General features: G+C 48.1%; 1 protein-coding gene across 2 annotated transcripts in view; it reads right to left on the bottom strand.

Moving 5' to 3' along the window:
• ZHX2 (zinc fingers and homeoboxes 2) overlaps nucleotides 1-27,445 on the bottom strand; it is a 191,314-nt gene that overhangs the window by 110,929 nt on the left and 52,940 nt on the right. The window contains exons 1-2 of one of the 2 annotated variants that reach the window (XM_032252822.1): nucleotides 941-3,624; nucleotides 724-786 (exon numbers count right to left, since the gene is read on the bottom strand). The gene's annotated coding sequence lies outside the window, so the exon portion shown is untranslated. Of the gene's footprint in view, nucleotides 1-723; nucleotides 787-940; nucleotides 3,625-27,445 lie in introns of those variants that run through there. The other variant, XM_032252815.1, reaches the window with a different exon arrangement.

Here is a 27,445-nt window from a genome sequence, read left to right as displayed (position 1 = left end):
TGCAGGCTTGAGTTCAAAAGCTTCCCTCTTTCAGACTTTCCCTCCACCCTCTCCCTCCTCCTACTGCCTGTGCCTCACAGCATTCTAGATCACCAGGGAACAGGGTCTGTAAAACATTGCACTCTCCCCTTTGAAATGTCCCACAGATATTTCTCCAATCTCTGCTTGAATTCTGCCAGCGACAGGGAACTCACTCTGCTCCCCAAGTTGCCTACGACACTCTTGCATAGCTCTTCTGTTAGGAATGTTTCCTTAGGTGGAGTCAACAGCTTTCCACCTCTGTCCTGCCTGTGACAGTCCTTTAAATGTGCAAAGGTGGCTTTTCTGTCTGTCTCCTCAGGGCCATGGTTTCCCAACTGGTGTGAGCCAGGTAGCTCCCTCTCTGTCTTAAGAATATCTCCCTAGCCCTTGCTAGAGGTTTGCTGGAAACACTCCTGAGCACATGCCCTCTGGATGGGGAGTTTGAGCTGCCATCATCAGAGCAGAGGGAGGGCAGCCCCGCTACCTGAGGCTCGTGCTCCCGGGGAGGGATTGGCAGGAGCCCAGTGGATTCCAAGGGACTCACATCAGATTCTCCACCCTATACTGTTTCTAGGTACATGTGCATGGAAATACAGTTTCAGAGCTGCCAGAGCTCAGCTGCCCCTGCCCCTCCCACCCCTCTCCTTTCACTTGTTGAGACCCAGCTGAGGCCCCACCACTGCCAAATGCGACAGTACTCACCAGTCCCGTGTGGCTCACATCCTGGGAATCTTTTTACTCCAAGAGCAGTCGGTGCATCCAGACCTACAGAGGATAGAAACTCAATATCAGAAGCAGGGCAGAGCAATTGGGTGTCCATCTCTATTCCAGCAGGACAGAGTCAATGGAGGACTGGGATGGAGGTGGGGAAGATGAATGAAAAGGAAATGGTGAGGACTGAGCCGCTCATTAAACCAACCTCAAAATCTCTGGGCTTTGTGGCGATTCTGAGAAAGAAAAAAAAAAAAAAAAGACCCTAGCCCTGGATGAGTCAGCAGCTTGTGGAGAAGCAGGCTTTCCAGAAAAGCAAAATTAAAGGCAAAATCAGCGGGGGTAGGGGTGCGGGAGGCCTCTCTTTAACCTCACTCAGAGTCTCCTGGAGTCCTCCTGGCAGCGGCCCTTCATGGTTGCATTTTGGTGAGGGCGAAGGGGGAAAGCTCTGTGCTCAGGCCTCAAGTCGAAGAGAGACCGCAGTGCTTAAAACAAAAGCCCCCAAAGCGTATTTATATCCTGGGAGACTCCTGCCAAGCGAACCCCGTGTGCTTTGAAAATTCCTTGGGAAGAGCTGTAACTGGAAGAAAAAGGCCCGTGCCCGGCTCTGAGGATGTGTTCGCGGCATGGCAAGTTGGGGCCTGAGCCCTAGAGGTTTAACCAAGCAGGGCAGAGGCCACCTGCAGCGCACATGTGCATGGAGTAGCCACCGAACTGGGGAGCTGCCATGGAGGGGGCACACCGTTCTCACTCCCCACACCCAGCCTGCCTTGAAAGCCAAACTTGTTTTTTCTTGTTTCCCTAAGAATTCTGCGGTGAGCAGAGCTTTCTCTTTTCATCCATTCCTGTTTTCAAAGGAGAACCTTTTGGCTGGGGGAAAGAAAACCTTCAGGTGGCAGATTCTATTGACTGAGTACTTACCACGCGCCGGGCACCTCATACGCCTGAGCTGGGGTCTTGCTATTCAGGGTGCAATCGCACCAGCTGGGAGCTTGCTGAATAGGCAGAGTCCCCGGCCCCACCAAGCCCTACGGTATGGGAGCAGCCTGCATTTTAACAAGACCTCCAGGTGACTCCTGGGCTGGTTAAAGTCTGCAAAGCGCAGGTGTCTCATCCTCTTAATCAAGGATGGAAGGAAGTTGCAGCCCATTCTCCACATGGGGAAACCGGCTCCAAGAGTGACAACTTGGCCACCGTGGATGTGGAGCTGGTGAGTGGTCGGGCTGACCCAAAGCCATGTTCATGTGGTTCCAAAGCCTGTGTTCCTTTCCTATCATTTGGGGGAAGGAGCAGACAGACCTGGCTTTGCGGGAGTGGCTGAGGGAGGGGTTCCCGCCACGGGTGGTGGGTGACTAGAGTCCTGGAGGTGAGTGATGGTCCCGGGTATCGGGCAGAGCACTCAGGGAGGGAGGCCCTGAATACTGGCCACAGGCTTCCCCTCCTCTTCAGTTTTGTAAAGGGCCAGCAAAATTCCCCAGTTAAAAATTCTGGACCTCCTTCCTGCAGGGGAATTTGAGCTTCTGCAGTTTATCTCAGTGATTAATTTATTTTGATTCCAAGAAGTTGAGTGCTCTTGCCCACTGCCCTTTAGAACTAACCATCCAGCGGGAGGAGACACCCCAGGAGACAAGCTAACCTGAGCATTCCAGGCGCTGACCTGTGAGAAGAACAACATTCTCCAAAGCCCTTCGTAGCTTAGAAAGTGCTTTTTATCCACCAGCTAATCGGCTCCTTACTTTTAAGGTGCATGTCACCAGCCCTATTTTGCAGTTGGGAAAACAGAGAGGTTAACTGACTTCCCTGAGGTCACACAGTTATCACACAGGCTGGGGTGACTATCCTCTGACTCCAAGCGCAGAGGTACAATCAGTGTAGTCCGGCTGCTCCTGATGAGGAGGGAACATCACAGCACAGATTTATGATATTCTAGAATAGCATCTCCCAACTCCATATGCTCTTGCTCCACACACTGCTTGTAAGGTGAGTGTACTAAATAGACTCTCAGACCAAGAGGAAAACAGTCCACAACTCATGCAGGGTGCATGGCCAGTACTTTTCTCAATGTAAATTAGACAGCTGGCATTCTTACCAATGAGCATATGTTACATTAGATGTCATTCGTTCTACTGTGCTTACTTCCATAAGATAGTTCAGCTAAGTTAAGGTATACAGTGGAATGATGTCCATAAAATGTGGAAGTAGTATTGGCTCTCAGGCAAATGTTTCCAGTGCATTAATGTTTTGTCATCACCAAGTAACAACAGCTGGATGCAAAGATCCCAGACACAGCTGAGTGTAGTAAGCCATAGATGACTCCATGCTCTTCCTCTTGGCTCAGCAAGGCCACGTGCTGTCTTAGAAGAGTTTGGTGCTCACTTCTCCCTGATATTTGTGCAAAGGCCATGTTAGACCACTCCTTTCTGCTACATTTTAGCAAAGCCTGCAACTCCTCTTGTACCTGCAACTTCCGATGAAGATCTGTCTGCTCCTGCCTCCGTAACTCAGCAGCCTCAAGCCTTCTCTAGCTACCTGCCTTTGAGTTCCCCCTTTTTGTTTGTAAAACACAGCCCTATGGTTACTCAGGTCCTCAAGTTACTAATGTATTTTTAATTCAAAATTTAGCATGCCATTTTAACTGTGCTATAATCATCACTAGGACTGCGGTTTGTTACAGAGTTGCATGAATTGTGACTCGTGTGCTGCAACCTTATTGTCTCCCAAATCTCTGCGATTTTTGAATTTTTCAGAATGCCAGGATTTATGGAAATGCATATATCATTTAATAGCAGAAATGCTTGCATAATGGAAGTTGCATTATAGGTACTGATATGGTTAGGCTTTCTGTCCGCACCCAAATCTCATCTTGAATTGTAATCTCCACAATCCCCACGTGTCAAGGAAGAGACCAGGTGGTGGTAATTGAATCATGGGGGTGGTTTTCCCCATGCTGTTCTCATGATAGTGAGTTTTCATGAGATCCGATGGTTTTATAAGTAGCTCTTCCCCCTTTGCTCACACTTCTCCTTCCTGCTGCCTTGTGAAGAAGGTGCCTTGCTTCCCCTTTCACCATAACTGTAAATTTCCTGAGGCCTCCCCAGCCATGCTGAACTGTGAGTCAATTAAACCTTTTTCCTTTATAAATTACCTAGTCTCAGGCAGCTCATTACAACACTGTGAAAACAGACTGATACAGTACAAATGTCAATACAGAACTTACATGTATTATATATATATATAGTTATTAAACATTGAACACGTTACTATTAAATATTGAGTATATTAAATATCTAATTGACAATCATTCATTGGGTACCCATGTATATCTGATTATTTGCTAAGTACCAGATAGACATAAATAAAACCTGGTTCCTACCCTTAAGAAATTCATGGCATAAAAAAGGAGAAAGACAAATAATAGACTGAGTGGGAGAAGGTACAATGTATAAAGAGGGGGTGCAAGACAGGGGCAGCTAACAGACTCCTCACCTGGGTCAGGGCAAAGGTCATGCTCCCCACCCCATGGCCTCTGCAGCCCTGTGAGGCTGCTGCCTCTCACCTCTCCCCATCCCCCTCCCCACACCATGTTCCTGGCTCACTGGCTTCTTCTTTCTTGAACCCATCATGCTCCACAGCCACATAGCTAGTCATGCTAGTTCCTCTCAAATGATCTGCCCTCGCTCTTCCCCTAATTAACACCACCTTCCCCTGCAGGATTGAGGGAGGTGATACATATAAAGTGCTTAGAGCAGCGTGAGCAGGTGTTAGCTGTTCTTGTAATTGACCATACCTGTTATTATCCTCAACTGACTAGGCAGCAACTGGAATACACAGGGGCAGAGCGACTTGGCTGGGCTGCACAGTGACTTATTCTCAGAGCTAGGGACTCTCACTGAATCAGCTCTGTTTTCTCCATTTCTCCTTAAACCCAGTGCTGCACCATCACCCCGCTAGACCCCACTAGATCCTAATGAGCGTGGTGGAAAGAGCATTGGTCTTGGAGACAGCAGGGCTGAGTCTGGTCCCGCCTCTCACACATATGTGTTCTGTGTCCTTATGCCAATCACTTTCCTTCCTGGACCTGGGTTTCCTCCTCAGCCAGGCCGGGCTCTAACCAGAGCTGCCTCCTTGGGTTGTGGAGGGGAATCCAAGGCCACAGTGCATGCTGAGTGGAGCCCACTGTCCCTGCACGTGGATGGAGGGCAGCAGAGTTAGCCTGAATTATAGGGCTTTTGGTGCCCTCTGAGATCCAAATGCATACACATTTCCAACCTTCCTGGTTCAGGACTCCTTTTGCCAGAAATTACTGGTCAGATGGAGAAAATCACAAGAAGGAAAAATAAGCCAGTAGCATTCTCCTCATGAGTCCCCACATATTCCCTTTTGGCCTAGTTTAAGCCTGTCGGATTGCCAGGAGAATCAGGGAAGCGACTTTAATGGCCTGTAGAAGAGAAGTGCCCTCCCTGAGGGTCACTCCCTCTTAAGAAGTTGATCCCATTCCACTTCTCATTCAGCAAACATTTAGCAGATGAGTAAGAAGCTCCAGGTCTAGTAAAAACGCAGAGATGTCCTAAGGTGATGGCCTCAAACTGAGGGAAAGGTGTGAGTGCAGCCAGGGAGCAGGCGGGAGGGAGAAACCAGCTCTGGCTGGAGCCAGCCCAGCCCAGAAATAAGAGCAAGGTCAAGCTCAAAAACGGTGGAAAGCTCCAAGTGACTTCCGTGGAGTCTGAGCTCAGCCCTCCCTCTGCAAGCCGGAAGTGCAGTCTTCAGTGATCTGTCTTTGTTCCAGGCAATATTTCACTTGGGTCCCGAACAATAGCCTTTAATTCAGAAGGGCAGAAAATGCTGTTCATATGGAAAAAAAAAAAAAAAAACACAGTGGTCATTTGCAAATCTGCAAAATCGCTTACATGATGGCCACCACGTCCGTCGCACATACTCTGTGCTAGGAAGCTCGGGGCTGGCTCCCGAGCCTTATCTTCCTTTTCCATAGCAGCAGCAACTGCAGGCATTTACATACCCATTCTATAGATGGTAAACCCTGAACCTGCGATATTAAAAAAGTTGCCCAGAGTGGTAAGAGTAGAAAGTTCAACACGGAGGCTGGAACTCAGGCCTGACTGGGCCATCTTTCCATTTTTCTTCCCCACAATGCCTCTTCAACTATGGCCGCGTAACTGGAGTTGTAGAAAACTGGGCCATCTCGCCCAACAGCCACAGCCTAACTTAACCGAGATTCCCTAAGAGGACAGAAGAGCCTGTGTTTCCCAACTGCCCTGGGGTGTGTAGACGCAGCTTGACATCTTGGACATTGACGAGGATGTGGAATTCAACTCTAGAATTGACCCGTATTTGTTTCAAAATATTTCTCCCTCAAAGTTGTCAAGTACAATTTGACAACTGACACTCTAGGAAGATGTACGTGTCCAGCATTGGGAAGGCCAGGATCTGTTTTTTTTGTTTTGTTTTGTTTTTTCCATTTGCGACTGTGTCACTTGCTAAGGGCAGCGTCTATTTTGCTCACTGATGTCTCTTCATTCTTTCAACAACTCTTTATGGGACTTTGACTAGGGGCCAGGCCATGGGGAGATTAGGTGAGCCCTGGCCTTAGAGTTGAGCTGGAGATAAAGGCTTCAATGACACTATTGTGCTCACTGAAGCACTGTGCAGTGTGGCAGGATTGCACGGAGAGGCACAGGAGGATACAGCAGATTGCAGCGAGACCTGGAGGACAAGCAGCACAAACCAGGCAGGGAGAGGAAGAAAGGCTGAACGAGTGGTGGAGGCCATGTGTGGGCCGTGGCGGGTGGGACACGGTGGACCCCAGAGACTGGCAGCTGCCAGAGTGGCTGAAGCCGAGAAGGCCAGAGAAATAGCAGAGCCAGATCGCCCCAAGGACTGGAATCCTTTCAAGAAGTTCTGTCTTCACCTGTGCGTGATGGGAAGCCACTGAAGAACTGGATTGTGTCTGCGGTTCCCAGAATATGGTGACCCTCAAAAGTATTTGTAAGATGGAAGGATGTGTCCTGTTCACCCCCAGGCCCCTTTCAGATCCCCCAGCAATCTGAGAAGCACCACCAGGTACCCCACGATCTTTAGAAGAGGAAACCATAGGGTGATCTGATTTGTTTAGGGAAAAATTCTCCCTGGTACCTGGCCTGCGCCTCCTTCTGCCCTGCCTCGGGTAACTCTGGCTCCAACACGGCTGCTGACAGATATGAATGCACCTTTGATTATGGCTCCTGTTTCTGAGAAAAAGACACAGCTCCCTCAAGATTGGGAGTCTGTGAAAGTGAGCTCTCACAAAAGAGATATGAGTGAACCAGAAAACAGAAGCCCTCTGGGTGGGTGGTGGTTTCTTTCTTTAAAATAAACAACAGTAAGGAGAAGATCAACCTGGGGGAACCAGGCTCTTCCTAATCCCTAACAGGCAGGATGCAGAGGCAAGGCTTGGAAAGTGGCTGAAGACACTGGTCTCCCAGAAGCGGTGCCTGGTTAGGATCTACAGACATCATCTTTGACAATGGGTGTGTCTGCCTCCCTCCCTGGTATGGAAACTCCACTCTGAGAAACAATAATTTGAAACCACTTTCTTTAGCATAGGGAGACAGTGTATTCTTGGCTAGAGACTGACAGACTCAGTTTAGAATGCAGTTTCTACCACATAAGAGCTTTGTGTCCAGAAACAAAATAGTTGATCTTCTCTGAGCCTCAGTTTTGTCATCCATAAAATGGAATATGATGGAGACTAGATAATATTATGAAATGAGGTGCTAGGGTTTGAACCCAAGCCTGTCTGAATCAAATTGTTTCATTTCCCCCTATACTGCCTCTTGAACTTGGGATATGATCCCCACCCATGGCTCTCTGGTACATCTAGGTGCTTAACAGATACCGGTTTGGCATCCCTGCTTTTACACATCTCTTATTTCCTGATCATGTTTAGCAAAAATCTGAGTATTCAAGAGGAATGAGATTAAACTCATGTAATTTGGATCTTCCTGTGTACAACATGGTAGCGGAGAATACAGAAGGAGAAGGCAGCTAGCTGTGTTTTCTTCCAACTGTATCTTGTTTCAAACCCTTTATTAAATGTCTTAAATATTACTTGGCATTAGGGTCCAAATAAAATTTCCAGAGGTTTCCATTTTATACTCATAAGTGATTCTCGCTAAACTTTTTTTTAAGAAAAAAATGTGTGAGTGTGTGTGAGTGCATAAATGTACTGACTCATAGCTGGAAAAACTCCCTTTCCCTAACACATTCCAAATTTGTCAAGTCACATGAATTGAGTAAGAGCACTTAATGTGGCCACGAGCCCCAAACTGGCGGGCAGTTAAGACAGAGATTTGGGAATCCATCTCTCCCTTCCCCGACCCCCTGCTCCAAGAAAGAGGGTTGCTTGGGGCACACTCTGACCTGGGCTGTGCAAATGTGAGGCAGATGCAGAAAATGCAAGGATGGGAAGAGCTTGGCAGCTAGCTAAAGCCCAACTCGAACTGCAAGGTGGTATCATATACTTTCAAAAAATAAAATACAAACTTGCATGTAGATTTGCCAGGGCCTGTTGGGGGGTTGAGGGGCTAGGGGAGGGATAGCATTAGGAGAAATACCTAATGTAGATGACGGGGTGATGGATGCAGCAAACCACCATGGCACATGCATACCTATGTAACAAACCTGCACATTCTACACATGTACCCGAGAACTTACAGTATTAAAAAAAATTGCCAAAATGTAACAACTTTTGCTGGCCACTGTTTTAAGCACGTCATTTACATGATGACCCATGTAATCCACAGAGCTACCTTGTTAGCTAGGCACTATGATTATCCCTACTTTACAAGTGAGGAATCAGAGGCACCAAAGTGTTAAGTCGCTTGACTTAAGGTCCCACGGTGCACAGAGCCCAGAGCTAAGATTCAACCCAGTCTGGCCCTGGAATGGATGGACGCTTATATACCTGACCATTCATTCTGAAGGAAGAGACCTCCATTTATTCCACAAATATATATCCGACACTTAGAATACTATATCAGGTATTGAAGCAGAGATGAGTGGTAGGCATCGGAAAATGGAGGCAATTGGTACTATGGGGTACACACAAGTATTTAAAAGGAAATGAAAACGCCCACAGGGGGACGATACCGTGTCATGGATGGGAGGGCTTATTCAGATGATGTCTCTTGTGGGGGTGCCCTGGAAGGGCTGCCTGGTAGGAGGTGCCATGGGAGCTGGATTGAAAGATGCATAGGATTCAAACAGGAGGTAGCTAGAGGAGGCCTTGCCTGCTTCGTGCCAGTGAGTACACCTAGGTGGCCAGTGCCCTGGGAGTTCCCATTCTGGTTCTGATTCAAGACCAACTCTTGGCATGGCTGACCTTCATGTCCGGCAGGTGAGAAACACTGGCAGGGCAGAAGGAGGGAAAGAGGCTTCCAGGGACTGGGAGGTCAGGGAGAGGAGTCAGGACATCGCAGCAAGGTGGAGGGCTGCAGGTCTGGCCAGGGTAGGAGCTCCAGTCCCACCTCCAACTGGGCTGGCTCTGAGAAAGTCCCCTGCTCGTGGGCCTCAGTTTCTCCAAGCTACAAGGAGGGAAATAAAGGAAGTGCCTGCATGCTCCCACTGGGTGGAACCTTGGAGAGCTCCCAATTTATCCCATCATGTTGTAGATGACGGAACCAAGGGCCAGAAAAGCCGCATTCATAGAAGTCCTTGGATTTGAATCCAAATGTGTAGGGTGAGGACCTGGGGTTCCACATCCCAATGCAGCCCTTTTTCTCACTCCTCAAGAGGTATGAGGCCCTGCATCAGAAGTCCAGGAGGCACCAGGCATGCCGTGAGAGGAGGGGAGACCAAGGGCCACCCAGCATCCCTCAGCTTGTCCAGTGGTGGCTGCTCCCACTCCTCAGGGGCCTGGGAGGCTCGGCCTGACCATACAGAGCACTAACCAGGTAGAGAAGTATGCCATTCACTGAGGGGCTCCCAGGAGCCTCAGGCTGGTGGCCCGTGGTTCAAATACATGCCACAAAGATGTTTTGTTGTGCTGGAGCGATATGTTAAAAAAATGCAATTTAAAAAAAAGAAAATAATTGAACATATTTCACAGATATATAGTCAAGAATGTGCATTAACAAGCGTTGTTCAAAATAATAAAAAGATTGGTAATGTGGTAAAAAAAAAAAAAAAAAAAAAAGAGGCATCAGATGCCCTTAGGTGGGGCAGATGTTCCCTGTTCACTTTTCAGCATCCCACGGAGTATGGGCTGTGTTAGGGACCTGTGACTCTGCTGGCGAGTGGTGCAGATGCCCTGGGAGGGGTGACAGGGCAGGGAAAAGGGTGTAGGGAGATGGTGGGTGGGAAGTTGCATGGGGAAGGCGGTGTTTGGCCTGGTCCATGAAGGATGGGTGGAAATCGCCAGCCGGAGAGGGGTTGGAGAGTGTGAATTCCAAGGAGGGGAGTGGAGGGGTGAGGTCCAGAGCAAGGGCGCGGCTGAGAGGAGCAGCCTGGCTGAGTGTGGCCAAGTTGAGGGAATGTGGAGCCAGCTCGTGAGCTGGAGGGGCAGGGTAGTTACTGCAGGGGCGCACGCACACCACACTGGGGAATTTGGACATTGTCTTGCATGACTGGGAGTTCCAGGAGGCTTTAGCCAGGGAGGGGACCCTCTGTGCTAACACATTCAGATGCTGGATTCATACTTCCTACCTATGTGATGTCTGCATGTGTTGATTTGGGGCTGTGTGGCCTTAAGCATCTCACCTGATCTGTACAATGGGCATCATAACACTGGGCATCTCAAAGGAGAATTGTGGAGATTAGAAGGAAATACGATGCGAAAAGCCCCCAGAAAAATTGCTGGTACATAGAAGGCTCCCCAGCATGGGTGGTATCATGATGATGAGTATAACCCACCTAGTCATGGAACCAGTGTGGGAGGTAGCTGAGAGTGATCAAAGGCTGCGTTTGTTAGAATTAGTAAAGTACAGCCGGGTGCGGTGGCTCACGCCTGTCATCCCACCACTTTGGGAGGCCGAGGCAGGAGGATCACCTGAGTTAGGGAGTTCGAGACCAGCTTGACCAACCAGAAGAAACCCCTTCTCTACTAAAAATACAAAATTAGCTGGGTGTGGTGGTGCACACCTGTAATCCCAGCTACTTGGGAGGCTGAGGCAGGAGAAGTGCTTGAACCCGGGAGGCAGACATTGTGGTGAGCCGAGATGGTGCCATTGCACTCCAGCCTGGGCAACAAGAATGAAACTCCCATCTCAAAAAAAAAAAAATAGTAAAGTACAAAAAACCATGGGATAGAATCCAGGAGATACCTGTAAGAGTCAGGACGAGGTAAATGTGACCTGAATATTGGTTTTCTCAATCCCTGTCTCCATTTCCTTATCTACAAAATGGGAATATCCTTGGCTCGGCACACAGGATTTCTGTGTGAATTAAATAAGAAAAGAGAGATGAGGCTGTTTTAAAGTTAAAACACCAGGTGACCATAAGGGCTTCATTTTCCTTTGCTAAAACAGAGTGGATAGGGGAGATGTGTACCTGGGGCTCTTACTTCTTACAAACCACCGAGGCAAGAAAAGTAGCAAACAGCAGCATGACAAGATGCAGGCAAGAACCGGTCTGAAAGGGAGCCCGTAGCTCAGCCCGTCTGTAATATTCTCGGCTCTGCCCAGTCTCATCCCATTCTCTTACTCTCTTTTTGCATTCACGCCCATGACTCAAAACTCCTACCAGATTCTCAGTCTCAAAAGCACGAATTTTTTTCAAGCTGGAAACCATGACAGAGTACATTCCCTGAAATGTACAGATAAGAAGCTGAGAGTCACAAAGGAGAACCAGTTTGGTTACGAAGTGTCCCCAGGAAGCAGACTGCCTGAGTTCACATCCTGGGCCTGCCGATGCTTGGCTGTGGAACTTTGGCTAAGGGATTTAACATGGCTGTGCCTCAGTGACTACCATTACATGGTGTTAATAAGAGTACTTACTTCCAAGAAGGTTTGCGGAATTAAATGAGTTAATAAATGTAAAGCACTTGGAATGTGCCTAGCACCTGCTAGGATTCAGAAATAAGAGTCACTATTATTTAAAGCCACAAGGTATTTTATTGATAGAGCTGGGAATAAACGAATCTTGACTCAGATGAACACTCTCTGCATATCCTCTATGCCAAAATATTTGATTCTAATCAGTATGCCATGTTTATTAAAGGCAGAAAAGTAAACTGACCTGTTTTTGAAATAAAGGGTACATTCATGCAGCCTGGGTGCCCATTTCTAGAGCATTCCCAGCCATCAGAGCCTGACAGTCACTGAACAGTGCAATGATGTTTGCAGACACCTTTCCCACCACCTCAAGTTGTATCATCCAGGAGGCAGCAAAAATAGTTCTCAAAATTTAAAAAATTAAACAGGAAGGAGAACCAAATCAATTCGGAGGGATCTGCTCAGACGGCGCAGGCACGGCCGCTGTCCTTCTGGTACTTTCAGGCAGTGCGTTTCCATTTCCAAATGTCTTTCACTTACAGTCTTTCATTTCTGCCTCATGACAGATGGTGATTCAGAGAGTGGGTTCTGGAGTAAGACGAGTTGGTTCAGATCCTGCTGCTAACAGTGGCTTAGTTGGGTAGCCAGGGAACATTTATTTACTCTTTCTGAGCCCCCAAGCCTGGGGCAAATAAGGATATTACAGTACCAACCTCACACGGCTGGGAGGTATGAGGTCATGCATACAAAGCCAGATCCTAGCCCATAATAATTCCCTCATCCAGGAAATGTTTACGATGTGGCTCACACGTGCCAGGTGCTGAGGATCCTAGAGGAGTCAAAACAAAGCCCTTTGCCTCATGGAGCTTGGGTGTAATGGGGAAAGCAGACAATTTGACCAGCAAGATCAGCAGCACTAAGAGCTTTGAAGAAAAACCAGAATAAAGGGATGGAGATTGATGGGGTGTGGTTAGAGCTATGATTGTCAGGGAAGGGCCTACTGGAGGGGGTGCCTTTTAAGCAGGACCACAATTTCATAATTATCACAATCATCATTACCGTCATCATAGCCAGCTTTCATTGAGAGACTTCCCAAACTTAACATGTCCAAAATTAACTATTGACTCTTTCCCAGTCTTCAACAGCTCAGTAAATAATACCTCTGTTAACCCCAACAAACAAGCCAACATCCTGCAAATCATCCACGTTTCTTCTTTTTCTCTCACACTCCATTCCATCCAGAAATCTTGGCTATTCGGTCTGCAAAATAGATCTCCAACCCAACCACAGCCTTCCAGGACCCCTATATCGCACCTGGGGGGGCTCTTCATGTTTTGGTGGGTGTGAGTGGCACACCTGGAATTCTATGGGAAACATGTGAGCGACAGTGCAGTGAGGGAGAAGACCACAATGATAGCTGGGAGAAGAGTGTTCTAGGCTGAGAACACAGCCAGTGCAAATGCCGAAACAGGTGGCCGGTGTCTCAGAGTGAGCCCCAGGTCCGCGGGCTGCAGCAGAGTGACAGAGAGGCAGGAGAGGATGTGGGGCTGCGGGGAAGACTTGGCTTTTGCTCTGAGTGAGATGGGGGAATGAGTGGAGGCTTGGGCAGAGGAGAAACAAATCTGACTCATGTTTTTAAAAAATAGCTCCAAGGAGAGTTGACAGTCATGGGTACATGCAGGAGATAAGGGGGTGCTGGGGGCAAGAGATAAAGCTGAGAACAGCCAGCAGCTACTGCAGTGATCCATGTGAGAGGCAGTGGTGGCTTTTTTTTTTTTTTTTGAACGGGAGTCTCACTCTGTTGCCCAGGCTGGAGTGTGGTCGTGTGATCTAGGTTCACAGCAACCTCCGCCTCCTGGTCTCAAGCAATTCTTCTGCCTCAGCCTTCTGAGTAGGATTACAGGCATGCACCACCAGGCCCGGCTAATTTTTTGTATTTTTAGTAGAGATGGGGTTTCACCATGTTGGTTAGGCTGGTCTTCAACTCCTGATCTCAGGTGATCTGCCCATCTTGGCTTCCCAAAGTGCTGGGATTACAGTCGTATGCCACTGTGCCTGGCCGGTAGTGATGTCTTGAATGGGGGACAGTGGTAGAGGCGGTGAGAAGCAGCATTACTGAAGCTCATGTGTGTCCCGGGGCGCCATTCATACCCATCAAAACATGAAGGGCACCTGGGGGGTGCCAACCGGGGGTCTTGGAAGGCTGTGGTTGGGTTGGAGATCTATTTTGCAGACAGAACAGCCAAGATTTCTGGATGGAATGGAGTATGAGAGAAAAAGAAGAAACGTGGATAATTTGTAAGATGTTGGCTTGTGCTTTGGGGTTAACAGAGGTACTATTTACTGAGCTGTTGAAGACTGGGAAAGAGTCAAGAGTTAATTTTAGATGTGTTAAGTTTAGAAAGTCTCTCAATGAAAGTTGGCTATGATGATGGTGATGATGATCGTGGTAATTATGGAATTGTGGATCAGTACGGATTATGAAAAGAACAAACATTTGCTGTGTGCGGGGCACGAGACACATTTGCTCATGTAAACTCCGTATCGTGCTAGGCACTGATGCCATCCTCATTTGATAGATGAGAGTAGCAGGTTGACGTGGCTCCCCAAATGATATGTCCGTGTTCTAGTTCTCAGAACCCGTGAATGTGAGCTTATTTGAAAAGAATCTTTGTAGATGTAATTAAGATATCAAGATAAGGTCATTCTGGATTATCCCGATGGGCCCTAAATCCAATGGCAAATGTCCACCTGAGACACCCAGAGGAGAAACTCACAGACAGAACAGAAGGGGACATGAAGACAGAGGCAGAGATGGGAGACATAAATGCAGCTACAAGGAATGCCAGCAGCACCAGCAGCAGAAGAGGCCAGAAAGGATTTTCCCTAGAGCTTCAGAGGGAATAGGGCTTGGCGTGCACTTGATTCCAGACTTTAAGTCTCCAGAACTGTGAGAGAATACATTTCTATTGCTTTAACCCACCCAGTTTATACTAATTTGTTCCAGCAACCCCAGGAAACTAATACAACAAGGAAAACCAGGCACAGACAGGTAAGCAGCTTGCCCAAAGCCACACAGCAAGTGAGCATCCGAGCTGGGAATGTCTGGCTCCAGAGCCGCTCACCCAGCAAACAGGCAGCATCAACTTCATGCCTCCAATGAAGAAACGGAGACTCAGAGCCACAAGGAACACAGCTGGTAAACGGCAGTGCCACCTTTCCACCTTGAAAAACCCAGAAAGGTCCCTGCCCGGCCATCCCATGCTTCTTGGTGACCACCAAATGGATTCAGGGCTTTGCTGAGAATTCCATCCAACCCGCTGGTTTTAGTTCACAGGCAAGTGGCCAGGAAGAGACCCTGGTGGTGGCAGCCTCGGTCAACAGGTTTCAGTGACACCTCAGCACTCATCACAATCACTCAGGAACTGCATAGAGCTGGATTTCAACACCGCCTCCTCTTTCCATGATACCCATGCTGAAAATCTCTTGGCTCCGACCCCACCCTGGCCACAAGAATGGAGATCAGAGGAGTGCTGGGGGCAGGGTGCGCTGGCGGCCTCAGAACCGCTGCCAGCCGGCTAGAGATTGCTCTCTGAAGACACAGCGACTGTCCTTTTCCTCTCCCACCAATGCCCAGGAAAATATTTTGCTGGAAGAAAAGCAGATATTGGGAATTCAGGCAAAACATCCTTCCAGACCCCCTGCCTGGCCAAATCTTCATTATTTTAACAGAGATGGACAGTGGGACCTGCAAACAAGCAAGGCCTGTGAACGGGCCCCAAACGTCTTCCCACGCAAACCTGAGTCCTCAGAACCCTTAATGAGGGGAGGTCAGTTAATCTGCGGGGCTGTGGGGGGCTGAGAATAGGGGATGGGGGAAGTGTTCCATTTATAAAGAATAAAATAATTAAATTCAGGTCAGTGGAGGGAGCCGCTGGGCTGAAACAAATTTGCAGGCCGTCGGGGAGAGGAAGAAGCAAAGGAAGGAGCGTGGCGGCTGACTCCGGCCACCTGCTTCGCCTTCTTCAGTGACAACTGAAAAGAGGTGTCGCGGCCCCGGGGCTGCCTCCGAAAAAGAGACCGTCTCTGGTTCAGCGGCCCTTCTCTCTCTCACAGGCACGCACACGCACACTGCCTCTCAAACCCATGCTCCGGCTGTGAGGGGATGAGGTCGCACTGCTACACTCACTCACTCATTCATTCCTCAACATATATTTTGAGGCCAAAATGTAAACACACTCGCTCAACTGAGACAGCCAAAGGAGAGCCATTTTTTGAAAGAGCTCCCTGTGGCAGACTTTCCACCTTTACCCTGGTGATGTGGCCCTTGCCCAAGGTGTGTTGGGAAGGCCAGGTTCGGAGCCGTCTTCAGAGTCGTGCTATGAGGTGAAGTGTAAAGCCGGGATCTTTACTGTCTAAGGGCCTCCTGTGATGAGGACCTGTCTCCCCACAACTGCGTTTCTGAAGGGAAGTCACACTCCCGGTTCCTCAGGTGTGACTGCAGCTACCTTCAGAGGGCAGAGTTTGGCCCACACCAGGGAGGACAGTGTGGTGCTGGGTGGTGGTGGGGGGTGGGGAGGTATTCTCAGGGGTTTCATGCACTTGGGGTGCCCAGGACCCTGGTGCCAGCTTTGGAATAAAGGGCACGCTCCCCGAGGGGACAGTCTTCAGGAACACATCCCCCATGTGTGAAGGTGGGTTCTGGTGATGACCACCTTTGTCAATTTTTAAAAGCCAGCTCTATAGAGTGTCTGGTATGGGCTCTGGGCTTTGTGCTGGGCCTGGCACATAGGGATGGAGAGTGACAAGGTATGAGGCAAGGCCTCTGTTGCCAAGACCCACCCTTGAGGAGGGACCTGGGCTCAGTGACATCACGGGCCTGTCCTCAGGGCCTGGGGAACTCCCGACTGCAGAAACCTGTTGGAGAAGGACACTGGGTGGAGTACTGGAAGGTGACAGGCAGAGGGAAGGCCACCTGGGGCAGGAGGCAGGGCGGGGAGGAGAGGGTAGAGTGGTCCCAGACAGTGAGCTCAACCCCCCTCAGCGGGAAGGCAGACTCGATGGGAGAAGAGCAGAGATTTCAGGCTGAGGGAGAGGCGGGGAAGCTCGCACAGAGGAGAGAGGAATTTCACCAGGACCCAGCGCTGGCAGAGGCCTTCCTGTCCAAATGCATGTCCCCAAAAGCCACATAGATTCCTTCTGAGGATGGCGTCTGGGAACACCAGAGTGTACACAGCTTGAAACTGATTCCACTACTGAGTGTGGGGACATCACAGCCTCATCGTGCCTCAGTTTCTCTATCTGGAGGCGAATCACAACATCATCATCTAACATTCATATTGCAGGCCCTGTTCTGAGTACCTTATCCAGCTCAGCTCTTTCAGTGTAACCATGCAATTACTGTCATTTACATGTTCGTGGTTGCTATGTTCCTTGGCCTCTCAAATAGAGCTACACATGCCATTTATCTTACCTCAGAGATTTTCATGAGGCTAAAATCAAGGACTGTATATAAGAGAGGTCTTTTAATGGGATGACACTCTATAAATGCCTATTGTTAGTGTTGATCTTATTATTAGTCTATTGGTTGGTGCAAAAGTAATTGCAGTTTTGCCGTTACTTTCAATGGCAAAAGCCACAATTACTTTTTTTTTTTTTTTTTGAGATGGAGTCTTGCTCTGTTGCCCAGGCTGGATGCAGTGGCACGATCTTGGCTCACAGCATGCAACGTCCGTCTCCCGGTTCAAGTGATTCTCCTGCCTCAGCCTCCCGAGTAGCTGGGATTACAGGTGCACACCACCATGCCTGACTAATTTTTGTGTTAACAGCAATTACTTTTATACTAACTTAGGCTTCATCCTTCCAGAAGCCATCATAGGACAAAGGTTACTTAAGGCCTGAGTAACAACATTAAAAAAAATAAAAAAGACTCACTTTCAAACATGAGCAGAGGAAAGATCCCATGGAGACTGGCAAAAGAAAAAGTTACCCGAAGTCTGAAACATTAGAAGGTAGGACATCAGGGGTTTTTGTTTGTTTCTTGTATCAGGCCCAACATTCTGAGAAGGGTCATTACTTGCTCCCCGGTTCCCTGGCGGCAGCAGGAATACAGGGCCTCTCGGAGCCAGCGGCACCATTCTGTACAGACAGACTGAGTGGGGTGGGCCTAAGCTCCCTCAGTTCACAGAAGGCATTTATTCAATGCCCAGGAGCAAAAGAATAAGACCTGCTCTCTGCCAGAGAAGGGTGCATGTTTAGGGAACTCAACTCTGTGCAAAAGTGCATGCCTAGGTTGCTGCAGCCTGACAAGTTTGCAAGGATCCCTTGACTCCCCTCCCCGCAACCTCCAACAGGTTCCTCCTGAAGACACCCTAAATCAACCACCCAGCAACTCACTGGGAAACTGTGCCTTCTCCCCTCTCTGCCAACATCTACATCCGTTCCTTAGTAAGGCTATCTTTGGACCCTCTCTGTATCTCTCAATCTGTCCCCTTCTCTTTACCTCCATGGGCACTGCCCTCATCTCTTACTGGAACTTCCAAAGCAGCCTCCCAAGCGGCCTCCTTGGTTCCACTTTTGCCTTCTCCACTCTGGCCGGTGATCTTCTTAAAACGTAGATCAGGTGGCAGCACTCTCCTGCTTACAGCCTTGAAGGCTTTCCACTGAGCCCCAAACAAAATCTAAAGTCTTCTACCAAGTCCTCCAGGCCCTATGTATTGCAGCCCTTTCCTATCTCTTCTGACTCAGCATCTCCCACTATTCTCTGGATGCTGGTCCTGCCACGTGGCTGAAACTCGATTTCCTCACCTGTGAAGCGGGCAGAGTAATGTCTACTTTCCAGGCCGGCTGAGGGGCCATCAGGAGTGGGGACATACAAAGCACTTTTTTTTTTTTTTTTGACAGAGCTTTACTCTTGTTACCCAGGCTGGAGTGCAATGGCGCGATCTCAGCTCACTGCAACCTCCGCCTCCTGGGTTCAAGCGATTCTCCTGCCTCAGCCTCCTGAGTAGCTGCGATTACAGACATGCACCACCATGCCTGGCTAATTTTGTATTTTTAGTAGAGATGGGGTTTCTTTATGTTGGTCAGGCTGGTCTCGAACTCCTGACTTCAGGTGATCCACCCATCTCGGCTTCGCGAAGTGCTGGGATTACAGGCATGAGCCATTGCACCCCACCCAAAGTACTCTGTAGACTGTAAGTGCAGCACCTTTAACTTTTACCCTGCTTATAACTGGACTTTTGTGTTCACACTCTTGCTTTCATGCTTTCCAGTTCCATTCTATCTGTACCTTTTATTATTTATAATTCTATATGCTTTTCAGATATAAGGATGTTTATATACACAAGGTATTACTGGAGACCACCATGGCAGCATCTCAGCATTCTAGAGATAACAGCCCAGCTAGGGTGTGCTTAAAATCTGGACAATATTTGTTCTTTCCTGGGTAGAAAACCAGAGTTTTAATTATGCAGTCAGATTGCTAGAAGTTTAGTGAGATCTCATTTAAATTATAAACCAGTTAATTTTCTTATGAAAATGACAATAATGTGATCTTCAATGTCATCTCCAACATTTTCAATAGCGGCAGATCACATTTATTAACCTTACTTTGTGCCAGTCCTTGTATTAAGCACTTTGTATGCTTTACCTTGGTTAATCCTCACAACAGCATTAGGAAATATTATTATTGTCCAGATGAGGAAGCTGAAGCTCAGAGAGGTTAGGTAACTTGCCCAAGGTCACAGTGGTGGTGAGAAATAAAATTCCAATTCTCCTTCTCTCTGTGTGTGTGGGTAGCCCACGGTCTTTGGTTCTGCCCTGTGTGTTTGGGCACAGGGGGACCATGAGTGTGTGTATTTGTGGAAGAGTAATAGGGACAACACAGTTGGGCAGGGGCATTAGGCAAGTGTAAGGCCACCAAGCCCCACACATGCAAGGTAGTTTGGGCAATAGATTCTCTGTAGCTTTTTGCTTTACTATTTCATGTCTTATGTTCTAACTTGCAAAGTTGATTGGTGCCCAGTAGGTTTCCTTGTAGTCAGTGCAAAAGCATGTGATTCTGTCCTGTAAAGAGCAGTCATTGCCTTTCTGCTATTTAAACCAAAAAATGTGTGTGTGAGACAGACAGACACACACACAGAGAGAGAGAGAGACACTCAGTGAGAAACAGTAGTCATAAAGCCCTCTGTTTTAAAAGCTGATGAGGGTGCTCTGCCTAGAAAGATTCCCAAAGTCTTCCCTCCACCCCAACCTTCTTCCACCTCCCTCGTCGCTTCCCTCACCTGCAACCTCTGGCAGGTTACCTCCTCTCTCTGGACCCCAGTTCTATCATTAGTAAATCGAAATCTCTAGATTCCCAGAGTCCTTTCCAGATCCCAGACTGGAGGGATACTTTTATATCCATGATCTCTTTTGCCTTCAAAATCTCCCTTGGGTGATGGGCAGGTCAGATTGGCGATGCGAAGCTCAGAGGAGGTGGCATGGTTAATAAGTGGACCCTGGGCTAGCATCATCAAGTTTCAACACCAATTCCAATGTCAGTTGATTCTACCAAGCTACCAGCTGCCTTCAAGGGTGTGGATGGAGCCTGTCTAGGACCCACGTGTGTCTACCCTTTCAAAACCGAAAGAGAGAATGAGCTCTCTGAAGCCTCTGTGGAGGCCTTTGGCCACTCCAACAGATCAATGCCTGCACGGGGCACTTCCCTTTTTCCTTCCCTACTCCCTGCTTGCTTTCCTTTGCATAGGAGAGAACACAGGCCGATGTAGTAGGAGATTCTCCAGGAAAGGCATGGATGGCTTGAAGGACTTGCTGAGGTCCCTGCAGATGTAAAATTAGCTGAAGAAAATCACAAGCATGGTGTGTGCGTGTGTGTGTGTGTGTGTGTGTGTGTGTGTGTGTGTCTGTGTGAAGGGTGAGAACAAAAAGCTAAGGATAGAAAAAGCTCTCACAGCCACCTGTACTTCCTAATTACTCTGTGTTTTAAAATTCTTTACAAATCCATGAGCTTCCTATTAGACAACAGATGAATCTTTACAAATTAGTGAGAAAGCAGCTCCCCCACTAAGACCCACCAGCTGGAAGTGTTTCGGTCATAACATAAGCTCCTCCATGTCTGTCTAGCTAGTGAACATTCCCTGGAATCCGGTGCCAACAGCTCTTTCCCAAGGTCCTTCGGCCAAACAGAACATCAGCCCGCCCAGAACACAGGCAGAAACCAACTAAGGTGGGGTCTTCCCCGATTCGCCAGCAGTTCACCGTTTCCACCGAAAGAGCTCAGAATGCTATAGATGCAACAATCCCTATTTACATGAGGGGTCCCTTAAAAGTGAGCACTCAGCAGCGCTGTCTCATGGAGGGGGCCAAAGGCTTTTACCAATAGGATGCAATTTGTGGAGAACTAATGAAAGGCTCCTCTAACCAAAAACTCCTGGGTAATGACCCCTGTCTAAACCCGGTTTGAAATTCCCATAATAGAGTCTCTCATGGCTCAGATGACAGAGAGGCCTAGTGAGGTAAAGAAAATAGCCCACATTTTGCTCTAGAAAGTCCTAATCACATCTGTAATAAGTATAATCTTACATTATGACTTAACCTCATTGATCCTTGATTTCTGAATCTCCAAGCTTCGTAAAAGAATAAGAAACAGTGATTTAGGACATTTAGTGCAGAGTCTGGCATGTAACAGGTCTGAGTAAACAGTAGTTGCTGCTGTAAGTATCTCACTCATTTTGAGGGTCTGTTAAAAAGTTCCCACGCTGTCAGGGATGCTCCTCTGCAACCATGGCCCATGAGTAAAGGTTCTTTTGATGGTCTGCTAGTTGGGTTCTCAGAAAATGAGCTGGGGCAATGGTTCTCCAAGTGTCACGCCCGCATCACCTGGGAATTTGTTAGAAATGCAGATTTGGGGCCTCAACCACCCCGACCTATTGAATCCGAGATTCTGGGGGTGAGGCCCAGCCATTTCACATGCCCCCAGGTGATCCCAGTGCCCACTGAGTTTGAGAACCACGAAGCTCAAGCAATGACTGCCAAATCTGGCCGATCATCAGACTTTCCAGGAGGGTTCAGGGGAGAACAGCATTGGGCCTTGATGCCCAGGGATTTGGAGTCTTTGGGTTCTGGGGCGAAGCCTGGGAGTCAGCTTGTTAATAAGCTCCCTGATGTTTCCACTGAACTAGAGGTTGCGTTTGTTAGGAGAATTTGTTCCTGGAAGGAACCTGGAGATGGATGTGGTAGGAAGTGGGCTGGGGAAGCAGGCCTAGCAGGGCTGGGGGCCTGAGAGAGAAGGTGCTGAAGACCAATGTTCTCAATGCCAGGCCTATAGATTTATGAGATGAACTTCCTACAACCGTCTCATTTTCCAGCTAGGGAAACTGAGTCCCAAAGAGACATGACTGTCCAAGTCCAGGCAACTCATGCCTGGAAGAGCTGGGACTTGAGCCATAGGTCTTACTCCCAAAGCCAGCACCCTTCCCACTGTACCCTTCCCACCCTACCCTTTCAAAACCGAGAGAATGAGCACTCCAAAGCCTCCGCATAGAGGCCTCCGGGCACCCCAAAAGATCACTGCCTGTGGGGCAGTTCCCTTTTTCCAACTCTCTTCCCCACTTCCTTTTCTTTGCGTAGGGAAGAACACAGGCAGCCGTAGTAGGAGATGCTTGTGCTCACCTGTTTGTTCCTTCTTCGTGTCTCTAAGAGTGGGATCTACAGTCAAGCCCTACATCTGCACACATTTCCCCAGAGTTGACCATATGGGGTGGACTTGGAGTCAGACTTCATACCTCAGTACAAGTTTAGGTTCAGTCACTGGGTAGCTGAGCCCCTGAGATGCCCTCTAAAGGTCTCAGTTTCCTCATCTGTAAAATGGGGGATAACATCTGATCTCACACAGATGCTGGGAAGCTCAAATACAATCACATACATGAAGAGGCTTTCCAAGCTGTCAATCAGCCCGACAAATGCAGGAGCTAGGGAGGAAAGGGAGGCTTCATCACCAGGTCTTGCCAGAACTATTCTCTCTAGCTGGAGGGCTGAAATATCCTCAAAGCAATCAGAGAACAATAAAGCGTTCAGCTGCATGCTAAGTGTGAACTCACACTGTGCCTCTGCTCAGGCTGCCCCTCTGCCTGGATTGCCACAATCCCCGACCCTCCAAGTGCTCTGTTTGTGCAAGAACCCTGTGTTTTGGTTCACCGTCTGTTCCTGACTCCCTACTGTGAGGCAGGAAGTGGGTTTTGCAACCTCAAAGTGTCTGGCATTTGCAAGGTGTACTCAGGAAGTGGCGGACAGGGAGATTTCTAGGCCTTAGAGACCTGGAAGAAGCCTCACAGGTGGCTAAATGCTTATGGGAAGGACAAGGGCTTCAAGCCAGGCAGAAGCCACCAGCTGACTCCCCGCTATCCCCAGGCCTCTAGTGCCTTTGTCATTCACTCCACCATTTGAGAATTCTCGGTAGGGCTGACAGGGCTGGTGGTCTCCTGCAGGGAGCTTTCGGGGAAGGCTGGCAGGGAGGAAGGAGAAGCAGAAACCAATAGCACTCCTCCGAGCAGCAGTGCCTAATGCTGATGCTAAAATAAAAGAAAGACACGAACCAATGGCCAGGTGAACAGTCAACGCTCAGTGTACGGAACAGGGTTTTCATGTATCTGGTGGATTCTCCTGTTTTTCCCTATTTTCCGGGTGTGGAGGATTAAAGGAGGCATGCAGAGGATACATGGCACCATGGCGCAAAGAGCTGTTGGCAGGTGATAGGGAGATTCGGGCTTTTCCTCCCACTCTGCCCTCACAAGCTGTTTGACCTCGAGCAAGTCACACTGGATGTCCGGGTCTTGCTCTTTAAAATGGGTACTGACAGAATGGGAGAGATTTAATTATTCTCCTCTAAAGGATAAAGCAAACAACACAGAAAAGGAAGTAATGGTCACAGGTCCAGCAAAGCAAAATTAGTTTAAGCTGATGCTGTGCTGGCAGGGGTCCTTCCATGAAAACCCAACAGTAACGACAAGGACAGTGACGATGGTGACTACTCAGATTTAGTGAGTGTGCACTGAGCATGAGGCCTGGGACGAGGACTGTTCTGTGCTTGTAATGACTTTTCTGTGCAATATAATGACAAGAGTAACGTCAAGTACTTTACAAGTGTGATGTAATGACAAGCACTCATCACCTCGGTTAATCTTCACGGTGGCCCTTTAAGGCAGATGCTATCATTATTCCCATTTTGCAGCTGGGCAAACTAATGCACGGAGAAGTTAAACCTGGGACTGGGGACTGGCGAGTGGGAGAGCCAGGATTTGAACCCAGGCTGTCTGACTCCAGAGCCTGCCTTCTTTCCCATGATACTCTACCAAACTTGGAAGTCTATATTTCTACAGTTAGGAAAGAGTAACTGTGGAAAGAGTAAAGGACTTAGGAAATTAAAATAATTAATTATTTTCTAAGCAGAAGACTCAGTCCAGAAAGAAAGACCACACTTGGAGCACGCACAAATTCAGAATCTACTAAATTATTCCTAGCGCAGAAAGCACATCTCAGGAAGTTGGTTTAAACAAAGGCAGAAGAGGTACCCTGGAGACAGCCCGGCCCTTAGAGTCTGACAATCTGGATTGCCGTCCGATGGCCCCGTGCACCAGCCTCCTCTGCTGGGGTCAGGGAGCCACTTCAAAGCCCATTTTCTCACCCTTCAGGCAGGGCCAAAATATACCTGCCCTCTCCACTCACAGATCTAGCTCAGAATAGCAGAGTCCCATCAATGTCCACCTTCTCCACAACACAAGGTTTGAAAGACTCTGTCTCTCATACATTAATTAACGTCTCTGTTAACAAAATAACCAAGCATATGTATAACTGCTGGAGTTTCTGAACAAAACAAGGTAACCAGTGTTATCCAACTGCAGCCCAAAGCAAAAACCAAACCAAACCAAACCCCCAACGACCCTGATATTTTTAAGCATCCAGTGCCACCATATTCTGAGGACTGTACGACTTGCAGTGATTTCTGGAAATACTCCCTATATTGTGGACTTTAAGGAAAACACTGACCTACACCATTCCTAAGGCCTTTTCCAACACCAGGTTCTACGGTTTTACAATTATGTCCGTACGTGTGCTTTGCTAATTGCAAAAGTGTCATGGAGGTTCTTATTTTGTTCCCTTAATGCTGGAAATGTAAAAAACAGGGAGGACCCCTTGGAGTCCAGAGGAGGTCATCTGAGGATATGAGCTGGGCAGGCCTCTGCCACTTCACACGGAGGGTGGAAAACACATGGAACTCATTGGGCCCGAGAGGCTCTACCAGCTAAAAATATAAACAAGTGGAAGAAGGGTTTAGATGAACTAACGGGTTCATCTAAATGTTGGAAATGTTCAGGTTTTGTCCATGGCTTCTGCAACTTGCTTTTCTCTCTGTCAGCAATAGAATGCTTGGCTGAATGGAGTGTGGATGGGCCCACAGAGAGCAGGGCCACGCTCTAGTGTGTGCCGAAGGTAAAAAAGAAGGAAGGAAAAAAAGTAACGAGGGTATAGGATGGTTCCCTGCTTCAACATATAACTTCTATAATCACATACAAAAACCCCTTTGGAATACATTTAAAAATGAAAGCAAGAAAAATAATTTCTGGTTTGATCCCTGAAGTTCTCAACTGTTTTTTTTTTTTTTTTTTTTTTTAACATTTTGCTGTAATTTCATCATGCATGTTTTTTTCTTAAATAAAAACTATAGGCCAGGCTCAGTGGCTCACACTTGGAATCCCAGCACTTTGGGAGGTTGAGGTGGGCAGATCACGAGGTCGAGATTGAGACCATCCTGGCCAACATGGTGAAACTCCATCTCTATTAAAAACACAAAAATTAGCTGGGTGTGGTGGCACGCATCTGTAGTCCCAGCTGCTTGGGAGGCTGAAGCAGGAGAATTTCTTGAACCCAGGAGGCGGAGGTTGCAGTGAGCCAAGATCCCGCCACTGCACTCTAGCCTGGTGATGGAGCAAGACTCCATCTCAAAAAAACAAACAGAAAAAAACCCAAAAAACAAAAAACAAAACGATATACGCCATATGAATCCTGCATTTTTCATTTAACATTTACCACTAAAAAAAAAAAATCTGTAGACTTCCTGTATGATGGAAGGGTTTCTCCCACGTATTTAACCATTTATTTACTTAACTGTTGAATTATCGTACCATTCACCTCTTGTTGAACTTTGTTTTCTTTTCCCAGTTTTCTGCTGTGTAAACACACTGTGATTGACATGCCCAGTTACTTATTTTTGGAGAAATCACAACAAATCTCCAAATCTCAGAGTAGAACATGTAATGAGTTTCTCTTACATAGACAAAGGGCATGTGAGGGATGGACACTCAAGGGATATTCGCCAGGGTGTCCATGGTGGCTTGCTGCAATGCCACCTGAAAGGCTCCTTCGTACACAGGAATTGTCCCTGGCACCCCACCATCCTGTGCTTTCTACTCTCTTCCCACAGCTGTTTGTTTATGGAGAAGATTCTTCCCTTGCTCTCTGCAAACAGAGCACTTGGAGAGCTGCAGCGATGTGCAGCCACTGGGCTGAAGCACACCCGGACGGACGGGGCTCTAATTAGAAATGCAAATCTCTCTGCTGACAAATCCCAAACACAAAGCTCAAGGGGCTCTTCCACCCTCCCCTCCCCTCCCCCAGGCGGGTGCCCTCTGTCTTCCAAGTTACCTGAATGAGCTGAAAAGGAGTTGGCTAGGTTGTGGATCAGTAATCTGAGAAGCAAAGGGTCTGTTTGAAATGGAATTTCAACACTCCCTAGTGTTTCAATTTTACCCAATAAGAGGAAGTCAGTCCCTTTCTTCCCAGCCTTAACTCTACTAAAAGCCACTAAGTGCCGACAAAGACAGGAGACATTATCTGTTGGCAAGTGTGAATGCTGCATTCTGTACCTCCAGCAGGGATGGAAATTGAGCTGTTTACTTGGTGGCCACCCCAAGGGACTGAAATGAAGCTCTAATGTGACAGTATTTCTGAAATGCAAGTTTTAAATCCCAAATTCTCGCCCTCTATTCCCCACCTGTAAAACTCACTAGGAATTTGCACAATTTAGCCGAATTACATCTTCACTAGATCTGACCACCAAATGCAAATGAAGTCACCAGTAGGTGACCACACTAACCTGGGTCTGGTGTTGGAAAGGAGGGTGGGTGTCTGAAAGCTGTAGGAGCAGCGGCGGGACCAGCTTACGGAATAACTCTCCATGTTACAAGTGGCTTCCAGGATGGAGCTCAAGATTAGAGATGGGGATCTGGTACCCATCGCTCAGATGGGGTTTCCTTTGGTGGTCAGTGATACAGATACTGGAAAGGGGTCCAAGTCCAGACCCCCAGAGAGGGTTCTTGGATCCTGCACAAGGAAGAATTCATGGGGAGTCTGTAAAGTGAAAGCAAGTTTATTAAGAAAGTAAAGGAAGGCCGGGCACGGTGGCTCAAACCTGTAATCCCAGCACTTTGGGAGGCTGAGGTGGGTGGATCACGAGGTCAAGAGATCGAGACCATCCTGGTCAACATGGTGAAACCCCGTCTCTACTAAAAAGACAAAAATTCAGCTGGGCATGGTGGCGCGTGCCTGTAATCCCAGCTACTCAGGAGGCTGAGGCAGAAGAATTGCCTGAACCCAGGAGGCGGAGGTTGCGGTGAGCCGAGATCGCGCCATTGCACTCCAGCCTGGGTAACAAGAGCGAAACTCCGTCT

Source organism: Sapajus apella, unplaced genomic scaffold, assembly GCF_009761245.1.
Source record: "Sapajus apella isolate SASKATOON/1434 unplaced genomic scaffold, GSC_monkey_1.0 scaffold3, whole genome shotgun sequence".
In the NCBI taxonomy this organism is placed as follows: Eukaryota; Metazoa; Chordata; class Mammalia; order Primates; family Cebidae; genus Sapajus; species Sapajus apella.
The sequence above is the reverse complement of the archived record's forward strand: the minus strand, read 5'-3'. Positions and strand labels throughout refer to the sequence as shown.